General features: G+C 39.6%; 1 long non-coding RNA gene across 5 annotated transcripts in view; it reads right to left on the reverse strand.

The window, feature by feature from the left end:
- The window catches only part of LOC125930868 (uncharacterized), an 81,224-nt gene extending 71,658 nt beyond the window's left edge, over positions 1 to 9,566 (reverse strand). For 3 of the 5 annotated variants that reach the window (XR_007460279.1, XR_007460275.1, XR_007460277.1), the window contains exons 1-2: positions 7,539 to 9,566; positions 6,587 to 6,798 (exon numbers count right to left, since the gene is read on the reverse strand). This is a non-coding gene — a long non-coding RNA (uncharacterized LOC125930868). The remainder of the gene's footprint in view (positions 1 to 6,586; positions 6,799 to 7,538) is intronic. The other 2 variants (XR_007460276.1, XR_007460278.1) reach the window with 2 other exon arrangements.
- Positions 9,567 to 9,928: the final 362 nt, after the last annotated feature.

Raw genomic sequence — 9,928 nt, forward strand, 5'->3', positions numbered from 1 at the left:
AGGAGATAAGCCTGCCACCCCTTGCCTGAGCCATTCCCAGCAGGTGTACTTTGTAATGTGAAAATGTCTTCCCAGAGATACCCATCCTTGCCACAGCGTTATCATGTCTTCCCTCCCTTCCTCTTTTCCTCCCCATGGCTGTTTTCCTGTGCTCTCTTTTCTTGACTCTGCTTCTTATTCTATTACTCCGTGAAGCATCTCCTTGTCATTGCCAGCCATGGGTTGGGTCACAGTTAGGGACACAGCAGTCATACAGGGCTGATGTGTTTTGGGGGAAGGGGAGTAGGTGAGTGTGGCAGGGGACCAGAGGGAGTACTGCCTGTGAGGAAAAAAAAGGTCACAGTCACCATTTAGCCCCTCACACTGGCTAAGGGGGAACGTGATCTTGGACTGGCTGTGGTGGGTTGTCTGTCAGCCTGCTCTGCTAGGTTCTGTATTTCCATCTGTGCATCCATCACTCTATTCTTTTTATGCCTCTGACACTATTTCTTTCCCTTCTTGTGTCTATCTCTTTCTCTTCCTTTCTGGCTCTCTCTGACTTTCATTCCTGTCTGTTTATGTGTGTAACCCAGCTCTTCCCTTTACCATTTTCTTTCTTTCTTTTCTTTCTTTCTCTTTCTTTCTTTTATTCTTTCTTTCCTTTCATTTTCTTTTCTTTTCTTTTGCCTTGCACTTTTTAATGCAGAGATCTTACACATATTTTATGCATTCCTAAGTATTTTATAGTTTTTAACACTTTTTAAATTTAAATTCGTTAGTTAACATACAATGTCCTTTACCATTTTTTCTATTCCATGTTCAGACGATGCTAAACTTAGAGAAGAAGCCTTTTGAAGCAGGGACAAGATATGCCACTCAACAGTATCTGCTCTTTTTTAGGGATGTTAGTATCCAGACATCTGAGAAGTGCTGTGGGGCCTTTGTAAAGGAAAGCAGTGTGTGGTTGTAAAGAATAATGCTGGCAATAACAAATAAGGACATAAGCCACTTTGTAATTTTGTTTGCTTCCATTTGGGTGTAAATGCTCATGGGATAAGTAGTTATCATTTCAATGGTCAGGATGCTTTATTTACCACACTGCTGTCTATTTCCCTGTGGCCTTCTTGGGAGGATAAAGTCTCCTCTGTGCCAATTAAGGAGTTAAGGAAGAGACAGGCCCCGTATTTCTACATTCCGGCAGAACAGGTCTGCTAGTTATGAGCCTGAGGGCAGTGCAGAGTGCAGCCAGCCCCTCCTGGAATCTGCCAGAGCTGTGGTTCCAGCTGGTGTGAGGACATTTGCCAAAAAATTGGAAATTCCAATGGCATCTAAGCAGGTACATCTCCCAGAACAACCACTGGGCACCCTGTAATATGCCCATTCAAGTTCACGGCTCACTACAAAACCCCTCAAGCCTCTGGCTATTATTGCACTGGATATGGCTGGCATGCAGCCCCAGCTGATAAGCTGAGGGGCATAAAACAAAATCAATAGCACTTTTTCTCCCCAGCATCATTTCATCCTCCTAATTGTCTCTAATGTAAACATATAATCATTTAGTCAGGCCACTTTTAAGTCAAGCACCAGGAGTAACAGGCGCCAATTGCAAGACAGCTACGCTGGGTTTGCTGCATTTGAATTCTGCATTAGACCGCCAAAATCTGATTTTCCCATTATTTAGAAGAAACCTCTAGGGGTTATTAAAGTTAGCTGCAAATAATGTTACAGACCCATCATCTTTACGTTCAATGCAAACATTATTTATTGGGAACCCATTATAGTTCTGCACCATGCTGGTCTGTGGTGGGGAGGATGTACAGATGGCTAAAGTTGACCCCAGACATGAGACAGGGGACAGAATTATGGAAAACTGAGCAGAATCGGGAAGGGAATTGGGAAGCCCTCTTGAAGGGGGTAGGATGATGTGAACAGGGATGTGAAGAGCACAAAGGACTTGCGTGGGTGGAAAAGGGGAGCAAAAGGGAAGCCCAGAGGGAGACTGCTGACAGCCTGAACTGCTGCAGACTACAGCTCTTCCTAGAAGGGGAAAGTAAGAGCAGACAATAGTCTGGAGCTGTTTGGTGGGAGGCTGTGAAAGCCTTTCTGGCAGTTTCTGGGTGTTTTCACTGTGTCATGGGAACCATTAAAATGTCCTCTGCTTCTTGCAAACCAGCAGGGACTGAGTTTATGTGGTGGGCTGACTTTTAGCAATAGGGATTCGGTTGTACGCTTATATTTGAGTAGACCATGCAGGGCTTGGAGGTCAGGGAGACTTTGGTTCCAATCCCAAACTCTGCACATTCAAAGAGAAATTAAACAAGTCTGAGGACTGGGCTGCCCCATCTGCCACACATTTTCTTTCCTTCTATCTTTTCTCTGTTTTTCTGCTACTTCTTGCCCCTCTTCCTCCTATGGAACATCAGCATCTCAGCTCCGCTCAGATGCCCAGCACTTGCCTGATTCTCTGCTAAGAATCCACTGCTGTTAAAGCATTGGGGAACGATGCAGAAGATGGGAGAGTCCTTAGGGGGCAGAGGAGGGTGTTCACGTCAGATGTTCCGCCGAAAATAACTTTAAGACCTCCTGTTAGACATTTCTGTTCTTTAAAATTACCTCCTGGCAAAATAGTCCCTGGACACCAGCCTCTTCTTCTCCCTTCTCCCTTCATCCACTGCCTCTCTTCTTCCCTCCTCTTCTCTTTCCATTACAATAACTTCCTACTTATTAGGCAGAGCAATTCAACCTTGCCCCAATTCTTTTTTTTTTCTTATTTTTTTTTTTAAGTTTATTCATTATTGAGAGACAGAGGGAGACAGAGCATGAGCAAGGGAGGGGCAGAGAGAGAGGGAGACACAGAATCCGAAGCAGGCACCAGGCTCCGAGCTGTCAGCACAGAGCCCGACACAGGGCTCGAACCCACGAGCTGTGAGATCATGACCTGAGCCAAAGTCGGACGCTCAACTGACTGAGCCACCCAGGCGCCCCAACCTTGCCCCAATTCTTAACTGCCATTTGTACCCAATCATCATGGTGAACGAATCAAGGATCTGTTCTCAGTGGCCATCTAGTGGCATCTTTTGCTATTTGAGCACCCTTGAGAGGTAAAACAAAACAAAACAAAAACAAACAACAAACAAGCAAAACACCTGCATGGGATGCTTTAATTTAGACCCTTATGAAGATGATACTCAAATTTGAAGATAGAGTTAGTCCCTATTCTGTGATGAGAACCCTGTACAAGTTGATGTAATAACTATGGTTATATTTGATTAGTTCTAAAGGATATGCAAGAGGTTTTGATATAAATATCCAGACCTCACTTACTGTGTAACTAGTAATAACCCTTAACCAACAAGCCTAATGGCCTCGTTCTGGGGGAATCAGATCCATTTCTTTCTGTACCTCATCATGGAGGAATATCCCCTACTTGCCTTTCCATAGGCCTTAGCTATTGCTAAGTAATTACTTAGCTATTGCTAAGTAATGCTGCTACCCCTTGCCCCTGCTTCTGCTGTGTGTGGTGGCACTGCCAGCTGGGTCCTCTTGCAGGATTAGTATTCCACATGCTCTGGTAACAAGAGTGGGAAGATTAACTTCCAACCCCAAACTGAGACCCTCATTGTGTTATTTCACGGCACTGCTAACATCATTATATACCACCCTCTCCTTATTGTTGCAGATTTCGATGTTATGGTGCCATTACTGCATGCCAAATAGTATGTGGGTACGTGAGCTATAGGACCTTGATTTTGAGTCTTTGTTTATCCATTTGTAAAATGGTCATAATAACATTGACTTATGGTGCTGTAGTAATGATTAAATGCTCTCTATACTATGTAAATTGCTTGGAAACCAGTAAGTATTTACATATTTCTTTCCTACAAGTTCCTGCAAGTTTCCCTTTTCCACAAATGCTAAGTCATACTATCGATCACAATATGCATTTAGCAACAGAAGAATCAAGATAATAAACTAATGTTTGTCAAACATGTAACTCACATTATTATCGAAATCAGGATAAAAACTAGAAAAGAAGTGGGAGAACAAAGGAGCAGACCATTAAGGATATCTTTGAGAAAAAACAGTGAAATCATCACTCATCCAACTGGATTCTAGATCAGAGATTATCAACTAGAAACCTGGATAAAGTGAAATATAATACAGGCCTGGTTTTTTGTTTTATTTTTAAAAGACTTTATTGTTTTTTTTCTGAGCAGTTTTAGGTTCACAGAAGAATTTAGAAGGCACAGATATCCCACCCACACACATACACAGCTTCCCTTACCATCAACATCTTCCACCAGAGTGGCACATTTGTTACAATCAATGAACCTACAGTGATACATCATAATCACCCAAAATCAATAGATTATATTAGGGTTCCTACTTGGTGTTGTATATTCTATGTGTTTAGATGAATTAACGACATATACCCATCATTATAGTATCATTCAGATATGGCCTCTGTGCCTAGCCTAGTCATTTTCCCCTCCCCCCAACCCCTAGCAAACACTGATATTTTTACTATCTCCATAGTTTTGCCTTTTCCAGAATGTCATAGTTGGAGTCATACAGCATATAGTCTTCAGATTGGCTTCTTTCACTTAGTAATATGCATTAAATTTCCTCCATGTCTTCTCATAGCTTGATAGCTCCTTTTTAGCACTGAATAATATTCCATTGTCTGGATGTACCAGTTTTTTTTATTTATTCACCTAGCAAAGTAAATCTTGGTTGCTTCCAAGTTTTGGCAATTATCAATAAAGCTTACATGAACATCTGTGTGCAGATTTTTGTACAGACCTAACTTTTCAGCTCCTTTGGGTAAATTGCACCAAGGTGCAATTGCTGGTATTTTATGGTAGGAGTGTACGGAGTTTTGTAAGTTACCACCTAACTGTCTTCTAATGCAGCCCCACCATTTTGCATTCCCATCAGCAATGGATGAGAGTCCCTGTTTTGCTGCACATCCTCACTAGCTTTTGATCTGGGCTGTGTTCTGGATTTTGTCCATTCTAATTGGTATATAATAAGTGTCTCATTGTTGTTTTAGTTTACATTTCCTTGATGATACATGATGTAGAACTTCTTTCCATATACTTATTTTCCCATCTGTGTATCTTCTTTGGTGAGATGTCTGTTAAAGTATTTGACCCATTTTTTTTAACTGAGTTGTTTGTTTCTTTTTTAAATTTTTTTAATTTTTTTTATTTAAAAAATTTTTTTTAAACGTTTATTTATTTTTGACACAGAGAGAGACAGAGCATGAACAGGGGAGGGGCAGAGAGAGAAGGAGACACAGAATCTGACACAGGCTCGAGGCTCTGAGCTGTCAGCACAGAGCCCGATGCGGGGCTCGAACTCACGGACTGCGAGATCATGACCTGAGCCGAGGTCGGACGCTTAACCTACCGGGCCACCCAGGCGCCCCTGTTTCCTTATTATTGAGTTAAGAATTGTGTGTATACTTAGGATAGCAGTCCTTTAACAGATGAGTCTTTTGAAAATATTTTTTCCCAGCCTGTGGCTTGTTCTCTCATTTTCTTGACAGTGTCTTTCACTGAGCATAGTTAATTTTAATGAAGTCCACCTTATCAATTATTTCTTTCATGGATCATGACTTTGGTTTTATAAAGGCCTTGTGTTTTCCCCTAGAAATTACTTGTTCTCTCTGAAGAAGGATGGCTTTCCTGGCTCCTGTTATGTTGGTGACCAGGACATAGGATCTTTCTTGTTCCTCACCCAGGATCCCTTCTATGAGCCTTTCCAGAGATTGCAAGATGAACTCTGCATTTTTCATCATGTTTTCAATTTCAACATCTTTTTCCTAAAATGATGGTGGAAAGAGAACTCTGAACAAGCGAGTTTAAATTTAATCTGCCAGTTAGAAGTGAAGTGACCTTGGACAAGTGCCTGAATTTTCTGAGTCTCATTTTTCCGCAGTTTAGTAAGATGATACTTGTCCGATGTGAAGTCAGCAAATACCTGATGTGAACTCACTAAACCTTAAACCCAATCAATAATTCCCAAGAACAACATCTACCTTGACCACACATATTTGCCAAAAGGCCAATTTCTCATTTTATTCATTCAGTTCCTTCCCTGGTGCTCCTGTAACAATCTTGCATGCATGTGGGATCTGTGTCTTAAGTGTATGCATTTGATGTGAAGGGGTGTGTGTGTGTGTGTGTGTGTGTGTGCGTGTAAGGGGGAGTTTATTTGTGAGCAATGGTGAAACAGGACAGAGTTGTCCAGGGAACATTGTGTGTTGTGGCTGAAGTCCCTGTATGCTGCCACATTGTCACACACCCGATGTTTTTTCTCTGGAGCTTGTCCCATGCCCTCCTTTGCTGTGGATACTCAAACACTTTGAACCACACATTCTAAATGGAGCCTTGGTAGGTGGGCAGCCACCTCCAAGATGAAACTTCTCATTTCAAACCCGAAAATATAATGTGTTGCAGTGTTAACAGCAGAAGCAGGAGACTTTCTAACTGAATTTTAAAATTCAGGCCAGGTCAGGTCTAGCAAGGTTTTCATCTCAAGTGTTTAGCAGGGAAAATGTTTCGGTGTAATCACAGGCAGCCCAGGAATGCTGCAGACTTACCAGAGACCACAGTTTAAAGGTCTGGCAGGTGTGCCACTTGACTGACGCACCACAGAGGAGTTCCTGTGACCACACTTTTTTTCTTTAGGGCACTCATCTTGATTTGTACTTATACATTCATTAGTGTGACTTCATCTATCTTCCTTCTACACTACAAGCTCCAAGAGAATGGAGACTGTGCCTAGCACAATGCCTGGCACACAAGAGACGTTCTGTTGCAGAAAAGAAGAAAATGGACATTTGCTCAGTATGCATTTAAAGTTAGAACCAACTGAATGTTAAATAGACAAGAAATAAATCATTATTGGATGATAGTGAGAAGACTCAAATGGAAAGAACATTAATATTTGCATAATTTAAATTTGCAAATTTCATACCAAGTCCTAGTTAACCATTCTCCCTTTATTTGGATTTTGAGTTTGTTTGGTGCTCCTGTAACAATCTTGCATGCATGTGGGATTTGTATATAAAATAAGAGAACAGGGCTGTGGATTTCAATATTTTTCAAGACACTAAGTAGAAGCTGCCCTTTTAAAATCAAAATATTTAATTATTTTGAAATATCTATTTTCTCAACTATAGCACAATTAAAGAGTGTTATTTTTATGTAGAAGGAAATGAAAATAAATGAAATATGGGCGTAAGCATGAACTGACCAGGAACCACCCAAAAATCAGAAAACTCGATGTAGGGAACAAAGGGTATGATTTGGGAAAGAAAAATCTCTTGAATCCATTGAATCCATGCTGAACTAGAAATCGAATAATGACATGAATAAAACCTCATTCACAAAACATAAGAGCTATTAAGATAGATGGAAAAGGCAGGGTATAAAATCAGATACAATTCACTTGTGCCGAAAACAACCTTTAGTGGCAATGTTTCATACCGTGGTTAATATAAAATAAGACATTATTTGAAACGAAAAAAGAAAAAAAAAAAGAAAGCTCACCTTATTACATCACATCAATAATGCATTTTCTAGAAACTCATCATGGTTCTTTCTATAAAGGCCAAATAATTCAGAGAAATCATCTTTCATGTCTGCTTCTGCATTCCTGCCTAGGAGGGTTCATTTCATTATTCTGTTTTGGTTCAACCTATAAAAATTCTCAAGGGGTTTCAATGCAGATGAATCCAGCCGCTCTATGTAGCCACCTAAAATAATTCAGGACCAAAAGAAAAAGTAAAATAAACAACCTATTCCCATTTCTACTCTCAATCTCATCCTCATAACAAAGCACTTGTTTTAGTTATCCAGATAATAAGCTCAATTCTTCCTTGAGTTTTGCCTTTAGAGAAATTACCATAGACTATGTGTGTTCTTTTATTCTGTAATTATTAGCATTTACTGTGTGCTGGGGGCTGCTGAGGGCGATCCAATAAATCCTTTGGACTTTGGTCTCTTTAACTGGAAAAGGAACATGATAATACCTACCTCATGAAATCTTGGTTAGTATTCAATGAGAGAAAATAAATGAGATGCCCATGGCAGCATCTGCTACATGGAGGCTCGTTCATTCATTCTCTTATTTCATTACCTCTTTTGACAACAATAATTGATCACTCATTAAGGCTTTCCTCATAGGAACTTAGAAAACCTAGTGAGTGGGGAAAGACAAGAAAACAGAAAGTGATATGGGAATCATGAAATGATGTAGTTGTGCACGAGGCACCTGACCCACCAGGCAGCATGTGATGGGTGAGGGAGGTTTTCCAGTAAAGGGGTTGTTGAGAAGTTGCTAGAAGGGGTGTGTGGGCAGGAGCAAATCCCCAGAGGAAAGAATGAGCTTTGCTGTTTGTAGGGAACTGAAAGTCGTTCTGTCCAGCCTTAGACTGCAGTAAAGGATATAGTAAGAGAGCTGACCTGTGGTAAGCGAGGGCCAAATCATGAAGAAAATTATACACCTTCAAATGTACTTTGGATTTGCATTATGAGGGCAACAGAGAGCATCTCTCCGTGTTGCTTTTTTTAAAAAAATAACATTGTTTTTTTTTTCCCCAGATTGCATAAGTTATACCTGTCCATTAAAGGAAAATACAGAAAGGCTTATAAGTGCAAATATAAGTGAAAGGCCCCCCACAGTCCTCTCGTTGTATCTATTGTTAATATTTTGGTGTAATATTATTCACAATTGAGATAGTACATTTTATTTCTTTTTGTTGTTAGAAACATTGCGTATTATTGTAAAAAATTTTTTCAAATAATTAAAAACACAAATAAAACACACCCCAAATCCCTTCACATAACTATACTTTGCAGCTTAGTGTGTATTCATCTGAGTCGTCCCTGTGAGTCTCTCCATCTTGTTCTTAGTCTCTGTTTGTCAATCTCTGTTTAATGTATCTTAATCTGTATGTTCCTTTTAATACACCAGGAGAGTATTTCCATACCAAAAAATTTCATGCATAGCATAATTAATAATAATGGAAGAAATTATTTTTGTTCAATTTATTTATTTAAGTAAATTCCTATTATGAACATTTATGCTTGTCCAAATTTCACTCAAATGACAGTACCATGATAAAATTTTCATAGCTAAACTTTTCACTAAAAGCTTTAGATTTTATTTAAAAACAGTTTTTTAAACATTTATTTATTTTTGAGAGACAGAGAGAGACAAAGCACAAGCATGGAGCGGTAGAGAGAGAGGGAGATAAAGAATCTGAAGCAGGCTCCAAGCTCTGAGCTATCAGCACAGAGCCTGACACGGGCCTCAAACCCACAAAACTGTGAAATCATGACCTGAGTCAAAGTCGAACGCTTAACTGACTAAGTCACCCAGGCACCCCCAAAACTTTAGATTTTAGATCTCTAAAAATTCCCGTGGAATAAAACATTCCCAGAGGCATTTAAGGTATTTAAAGATGTTGGTATATATGTTGCTAAACTTTCCACTTTAGAACAGTTCCAGTCTTTCTCCTAGTGGGTGTAATGTGTCAGTGTCCTACATCACCTCAACCACTGAGGATCATTCAGATTTTTTTTTTTTTTTATTTTTATTTTTTATTTTTTAATATATGAAATTTACTGTCAAATTGGTTTCCATACAACACCCAGTGCTCATCCCAAAAGGTGCCCTCCTCGATAGGATCATTCAGATTTTTAAACAATTGACAGTTTTATAGGTAAAGCAGGGTAACTCACTGCCAGTTTGTATTCCTTTGCTTAATAACGAAGTTAAGCAATTTTCATGTATCAATTGATTAATTTTTTCTTTTCTTCCAAATTGTACGTTAAAAACCCTTTGGCATTTATCGTATTAATTATTTCCTTATCTGATCCCATATCAAACATAGTTACCCTTTGTAGTTTATATTGAAAATACTTTTTGGTTGTTG

The sequence above is a fragment of the Panthera uncia genome, chromosome A2, assembly GCF_023721935.1.
Source record: "Panthera uncia isolate 11264 chromosome A2, Puncia_PCG_1.0, whole genome shotgun sequence".
NCBI classification, from domain to species: domain Eukaryota; kingdom Metazoa; phylum Chordata; class Mammalia; order Carnivora; family Felidae; genus Panthera; species Panthera uncia.